This window comes from Chlamydotis macqueenii, chromosome Z (assembly GCF_036417535.1).
Source record: "Chlamydotis macqueenii isolate bChlMac1 chromosome Z, bChlMac1.mat, whole genome shotgun sequence".
NCBI classification, from domain to species: Eukaryota; Metazoa; Chordata; class Aves; order Otidiformes; family Otididae; genus Chlamydotis; species Chlamydotis macqueenii.
In genome coordinates, this window is record NC_141593.1 from 13,009,617 (window position 1) to 13,016,205 (window position 6,589).

The 6,589-nt window shown below is 44.8% G+C and overlaps 1 protein-coding gene across 2 annotated transcripts in view; it reads right to left on the bottom strand.

Annotated features, from left to right (window-relative positions):
- Positions 1–227, bottom strand: part of LIFR (LIF receptor subunit alpha) — a 51,468-nt gene extending 51,241 nt beyond the window's left edge. Inside the window, exon 1 of one of the 2 annotated variants that reach the window (XM_086770821.1) lies at positions 119–227. The gene's annotated coding sequence lies outside the window, so the exon portion shown is untranslated. The remainder of the gene's footprint in view (positions 1–118) is intronic. The other variant, XM_086770824.1, reaches the window with a different exon arrangement.
- Positions 228–6,589: the final 6,362 nt, after the last annotated feature.

Genomic DNA, 6,589 nt, shown 5'->3' on the forward strand with positions numbered 1-6,589 from the left:
GGCGGAGGGAAGGGGAGAGGGATGGAGGGGGGCATCAACCGCTGCGGGCCGCCCCCTCCCAGGTGCGAGGGCAACCCCGCCGCGGGAGAAGCTGCCCGAGCCGGGGCCCGGCACTCACCCGCCGCCGCCTCGCCGTGCCCTGCGGCAGCCTCATGCCGCGGGAAAGGGGGAGGGTGAGGGAGGGGGCGGACCACGACGCGGTCCCGGGCGGCCCAGCTCCGGCGGGCAGCAGTGCGCAGCGCCGACAGGAAGGAGGGATGGAGCCGGGGCGGGAGGCAGGGAAGGCATGGAGAACAGGGGCTGGCGAGCTGCCCGCGGGAGGAGCCTGCGCCGCGCACCACCCGCCGCCGCCGCCCCCCACCCCCACCGCCCGGCCCTGCCCCCGGGGCACCGCCACCTCCCAGGACGGCCCAGCCCCGCCCAGCACCGCCGCTGGGCCCGCAGCGGGTAGGGGACGCGCCGGCGGCAGCCCTGGCTTGACGGGGCCGCGGGTTTCAGCTGCGGGATTTCAGGCCGGCTCCCGCCTCGGGTTGCGTGGCCGGCGTGGCTCCGGGACGGAGCAGTTTCAGACGCTGCCCTGGCCGGCGGCTTGGTCGGGTCCCCAGCGGGCGGTGGGAGCGTGCTGCGGGAGCGGGTGAGGTCACCGAGCCGCGCCGAGCACGGCGGGTCCTCTCCGTGACAGGGTCGAATATCCTTCTTGGAAACCTGTCTTCAGTCTCGCCAGCGCTGCCAGCCCTCCGGGGTTTGGAGTGGTGGGCCTGGCCCTCCAGACCCAGGGGATTCTCAATTCCTTTTGTCTATTTGCTTCGAGTTTTTTGAGGTCTGGGACTTGACCTCCAACATTTCTTTGAAGCCACAACAGCTACATGCCAGCCTCCCTTTTAAATTAAAATTGAAATCCTCACAACCCCACAGTCTCAAGAGTCAGGCAATTAAAAAAAATATATACCATGAGGCCCATAAAATCAGAAGAGTCTGCAAGCCTGTGGCTCCTCTCTTGTTCCCTAGTAAACCGCAGCAGGACAGGGAGAAAAAGTAACAGCTCACTTTTCCTCGCATTTTTCTGCCTACGTTTTCCTACAGAGGTTTTCCAAGCTGCTGTAGATCATTTTTTTTTTTTTTTTCAGAACCTAGGTGCTAAAAAACTGCTATGGAGGTCCTGAGACACAGTTGTGTCCCATCTTGGCCAAGCAGATGATTTCAGGTCCCCAAAGCCAGAGCTTCCTGCCATCCTGCACATTCCATGCTCAGGCTAAGTGGATACAGGCTATTTTGTAGAGAAAAAAATCTTCCACCGTTTCCTGCCTTTTGCAGTGTTTTTGCTGGTGCAAAGAGGATTGAAGGTTCAGTAGCCCAGCAAGAGACATATGGTCCTTGTGGTTAGGTCATCCAGCTGAACATAAGTTCAGATCTCTTCTAGCTCAAGAGCATGCTTGACTTCAGGCCTTGTATCCTGAGACAGTTGTCTATCCATTGACCTGTGTCACCTTCTCAAGAGGAAGAACTGAGTCTCCACATACCATTCTTGGGAAAGAAGGGGTTTTTTTTAAACAGCATTTAGAGAGAATGCTTGGACTGTGAATCCCAAGCAGAAGATTATGTCTTCTCCTGATGCACATTGAAACATTCATAACTCCAAGGATGGACAAGCATTAACAGAGCTCTCTTAGGGGTCTTCTCTCTCGTAGGCTTAAGCAGTTATCTTCCCAACAGAGCAGTCAGCTCTTCACAGTCCCAAATCTCTCCCCACTGGGAAGGTCTGCTGGATGGCTAATTCTGTGATCTTGACTTCACTCCAGGTACCAAGAGGTTTAGTACGTCAGCTGCCTAAGACCATTTTTCCATTTAGTTCCCTCTTCCCTTTCTAGTCTGAAAGCCCTCCTTCCCTCTTGCCATGCAAGAACAGCAAAATCATAATGAAACTGGGAATATCCATACCACCAGAAGGCCTGGGGAGAAGGTGGACATTTCATTGTTCATGACCCAGCCATGGGAGGACCGCCTTTGCCTTTCTGTTTCCAGACCTCATTAATTGGAGCCTGGTGTCCTCCCTAGAGTCTGCATCCAAGGCTCAGAAAGATGCAGCTTGCACCTGTGCCGTGGGTGACAGACCCACAAATGCAGGTTTCCATCCATGAAAGTGACACAAGAACTGTCCTTCAAAGGCATTGAAAATGTTAAATTAAATTATACCACCCTTCTTTTTTGCAGCTCATGTTATTTCACCTTTAGTAAAGGCTCACGGGCATCTCACTCATCAGGAAGCCCTGTACTATGTACATAGTACCATGCATACCATAAGTAATTGCAGAAGATCTACCTCATTTTCTATATGATGAAATCAAGCAGTAGTAATTTTTACTATTTTCACTTTATAATTAGCAAGGCAGCTTCCCTGTAATTCACATTCACATACTCCATACAGGAACTGGGGAAAGAGGTGGTTGGTTGTTTTTTTCTTAAAGTGGAAAAAATGTGATTGTGAAATTAGAAGAAGCTGCCAGGAGAAATCAGAGGTAGGGGTAGTTCCTGAAGTTATTTTGAGGTTTTGATATTGTATTAATGACTCAATTTTTAATGACTCAGTTGGAAGTTAAGACACTTTCTAGATTTGATGCTATTTAAGACGAGTCTATATAGTACAAATTTCAAGGTAATAAAGGTACAGATGGTTGGTTTCAGTCATCCCTTTTTTTTTTTGTACAGTGAAATGCTAATTTTAATATAAATATCCTCTAGACAAATGACTATTCTAATTACCCTACTACTTCTGATTTGCAGAAAATATGCTGTCTATGCATCCTGCCTCATCATGAGACCTTCCCTGTAAAATATCATAGCTGCTGCATTTTATAATGAAACTTATCTGCATTTAGTACATATATGCAAGTCATTTATTTTGTTTCCTGCCTTATCGCTGGTTTCCAGAAAACTCAAGGACAGATGCTGGAACACACACTGTGCCTTTATATACTTAGTGTAGGATTTTGTCATTGATTTTAACAGCAGCAAAAGGACAGTTGAAAGGGCTGTGCCTTTCAACTTTAGTATTTTGGACAGTGAGAAAGGAAGATTTAAGTCTTCCTGGATAGTAAGCTAGTTTTAGCTTATCTCAGTTTATCTCAGTGCTTAGTATTACTTAGAGAAAACTTATCTGCTGTCAAGGTCAGAAAAAACTTCTTGGGGCATGTAAATTCCAAATGAAAGTGAGAAGCCCAGCTAGGACATTTTCGTTAATGAGAGTTTCCTGGAGCCATTTAGTCTTGTATTTAAGGGTGTGTTGGTTATTTATGGCAGAGAAAAGGAACGGATGTGTTGATGTTCTGGAACTTTTCCTTTGTGCATTGTTTCTCATTTCACAGTTGTGTTTGGCACCCACTTTCCTCCAGCCAATAAAGAATATTAAAGAACTTCCTTTGCTGAGAAGTTGTGGGTACATTTTACAAACCATGCAGTTTAACCAGAAATGTGAGAGGTAGCACTTCTACCAGGATTTACAAACACTAGAGATTGTAAATATGTAATATGGCCAGCAAAGGCCTGCCAGTGATTCTTTTTATGGGGCATCTATTCCCATTTTCTTTAAAAAAATTATTATATAATACAACCAACAAAGCAAATTTGGGTCTGACTGAATGTATTCACGAAAGCCAATAACAAAACTCACACTGGCTGTGATAAGAGCAGGAGTAGCCTCTGTTCATGCCAAGAATAACCTCAAGTACTGTGGATAGTTCATGTGTTTTGGTGCAGTCACAAAGCAACAGCTCTTTCCTATGAGGTCTCAGTGGGAAGCATCCCTGTGTTGTCGAGCTGGCGCAGAGCTATTCTTGGAAATGAGTACACTGACCCCAGAGAAATAAATTCTTTGTAATTAATATTTTTTCAAATACAGGGAATTTTCTTCATCATCAGGGCTGTAAACCCCTGACATGTTGTCAATATATTGCTAAAGGGCTTCAAAAAATTCCCTGGTCTCCCCTGTCTGCAGGAAACCATATGGTCTATTGTGGTTTTTGTGTTTGCAGGGAGAAGCAATGAAGGACTTTGATCTACTGACATGCACTAACTTAGATAGTGCCATGAATTTAAAAAGAAATGGAAAGAAAAACACTGCTTGCCAAAAACAATTAAATTGAAGGCACTTGCATTTGTTTCACTGGAAAAAATTCTATAGATGCCTGAAAAATACATGGTGTGGAACTACTGGGTTCACTACCAGTAATAAGACCATTATGGTTAGCAGTGACAGTAAAGCTTCTCCCATGCAGTACAGAGACACTAGCAGGTGGGTCTCATTGCCACACACTGACAAGTGTCAAGATCTTTGTGTCCAAGTGGTCTGACCAGGGTCATTTGTGTACAGGACAGAGGACATGGGGCACCAACTACTGAGTCCTCACTAAGTATGTTGGGGGGTCTTGACTGGCAAAAACATACAATTTTTTCGAACAGATCTTTTATATCTTCCTGAGTCAAGCAGTTGTTACGCAATGATTTTGCCTCAGACCCTTGCTTGCCTTATCCTCCAGGAACCTTTGGAAAGGTTTCTGCCCATTGCCTTATTCCCTTATTTTGCTATCTTTATGGCTACTGTTTGTCTTCCTATTGGGAAGATGTTATCTGAGCCCCTGTTATCAGGGCATGGTTTTGTGAGTGACGAGTTGCCTATGGCTTTATCAGAGCAAGGGGATTGAACTTTTGATCTTGTCTTGTGGTCTTGATGTAAACAACACACTCCTCACGGTTCCTTGATTTGACTGCTGTTGTTCATGTCCATCATGTCCATTAATGCTCATTCTTTCCACTTTTGCTCTAGTGCATCTTCTGATGTTTCCACATGAAGGCATTTCCATTTGTACCTCATTCGGATGAGTCTTAATAATTCAGTTACAAATGTCTTCAGTGGCTACAGTTAACTAATGCCTGAGAAGGGACCTGCTGCTGAAGTTCCTCTGCTAAAACAACCTAAGTGCTGTAAACTGATTAACAGTTGCAGGCCTGCTTCCTAATCTAGGCATTTGTGCCACCCTGCAGTTGATTATACTGGCAGTGTAAAGTTTAGCACTTGCTTAATCATCCTGTTGGATGCATCCCATTCTGAGTCCCATACAGTAGCATGAAAGGTCAGTCTTCAGGTCAGTGAAATAAGATACACCATAGTTCTTGGAAAGAAATGAAGCTAAGTATAATTTCTGAAGAAACACCAACAAATGGTAACAATCTTACTAACTGTGGAAGGTTGGAAGAGCTAAGTCTGATTTATGGATATGAAATTGAAGAGGCACAGTAGTGGAAGGGCCTAATTACATCATGAAAAAGAGGATTTATGAGAGTCAGAAGCTAATTTAGATTTGCAATAGCCAGAGAAGCATGGAAATTTGCAAATAAAAGATACTGAGAACATCTCAGACATTTGTATACTCTTACTATTGCAAGACCCTCTGTTGGCTCCCCAACATCAGTGTATCGCACTCAAACATACTCCCTTGCTCTGTGCAACTTTCAACTATGCTCCTTATTTAGCAATTCTTGTCACTGCGGTTTTTGCTCCGTTTCCAATGGAGTGCCATTCCCGTCAGTCACACCTTTCTGCTCACCAATTTGTCAGCTAGATATTGCCATGCTTTCTCTATTTCTATGAGATCCCGCAAAGTAATGTCCTCTGCACTACAAAGCTTAGTAAATTGATGCTTCGGATTTTCTGTGCTTCAGTCCATGGCCTGAACATGTCTGATGAATGTCAGATGAATTTGAAGCACCCTAAGCTGTTACGAACTTTACATGCACTCCAGAGCTGATCTCTGCATCTGCAGGAGCCACCCAACCAGAATTCACATAACTCAGCTGAGCTGCCAGCTTCAGTGAATCCTGAATAAGTGGCTAGAATTTTCAAAATTCTCCCCACACAAAGTTTCCAGGCAGCAACACCCTCTCCCCTCACTGAACCATATCCAGGGAAAGAAAATACGCCTTCCATACTATCCTTGGACTGAGCTGTAAACCCACTCACTGTTTGGAACCAAACTTCTATGCATCAGCATAAAAGTAGCAAGACAAAGACAGCTCAGCCAGAGAGGAGGTGGACATATATAATGAATGTTTTTTAGGAACATACGAAGTTCCTAAAAATGCCATGGTTCATGGCATTCCTCCTATCAGTCTTTCCATGTCATTTTTCAGATGTGGGTTTCAATACTGCTTAACACAATGCCTCAGAGCTTGGGATATTATAGTATTAAATAATGTGCAAATAAGATACCTTAAGGTGTAGCCTTGGAGGACCCAATGGCAAAATCCATTTATTAGAAGCAACTTTATCCTTTCTGGGCCTGACTTTAGAAATACTATTGTTTGGTGTGTCTTAGTTGTCCTGGTTAACCACAGTTCTCTTGCAAGCTAATAAAAGGTCTGTATTTGTAAATAAACAGAAAGTCTAACTCTAGTAAAGAAGATAATCCCAGCTTATTTGAAAGTCAAGTCAGGTTGAAAGACATTTTCATAAGAGCAGGCGATTGTTTGCATTAGGTTAAATATTGCAGCAAATTCTGTATCCTTTCCAGGAGTTTCCGTCAAGGTGGACCTATTT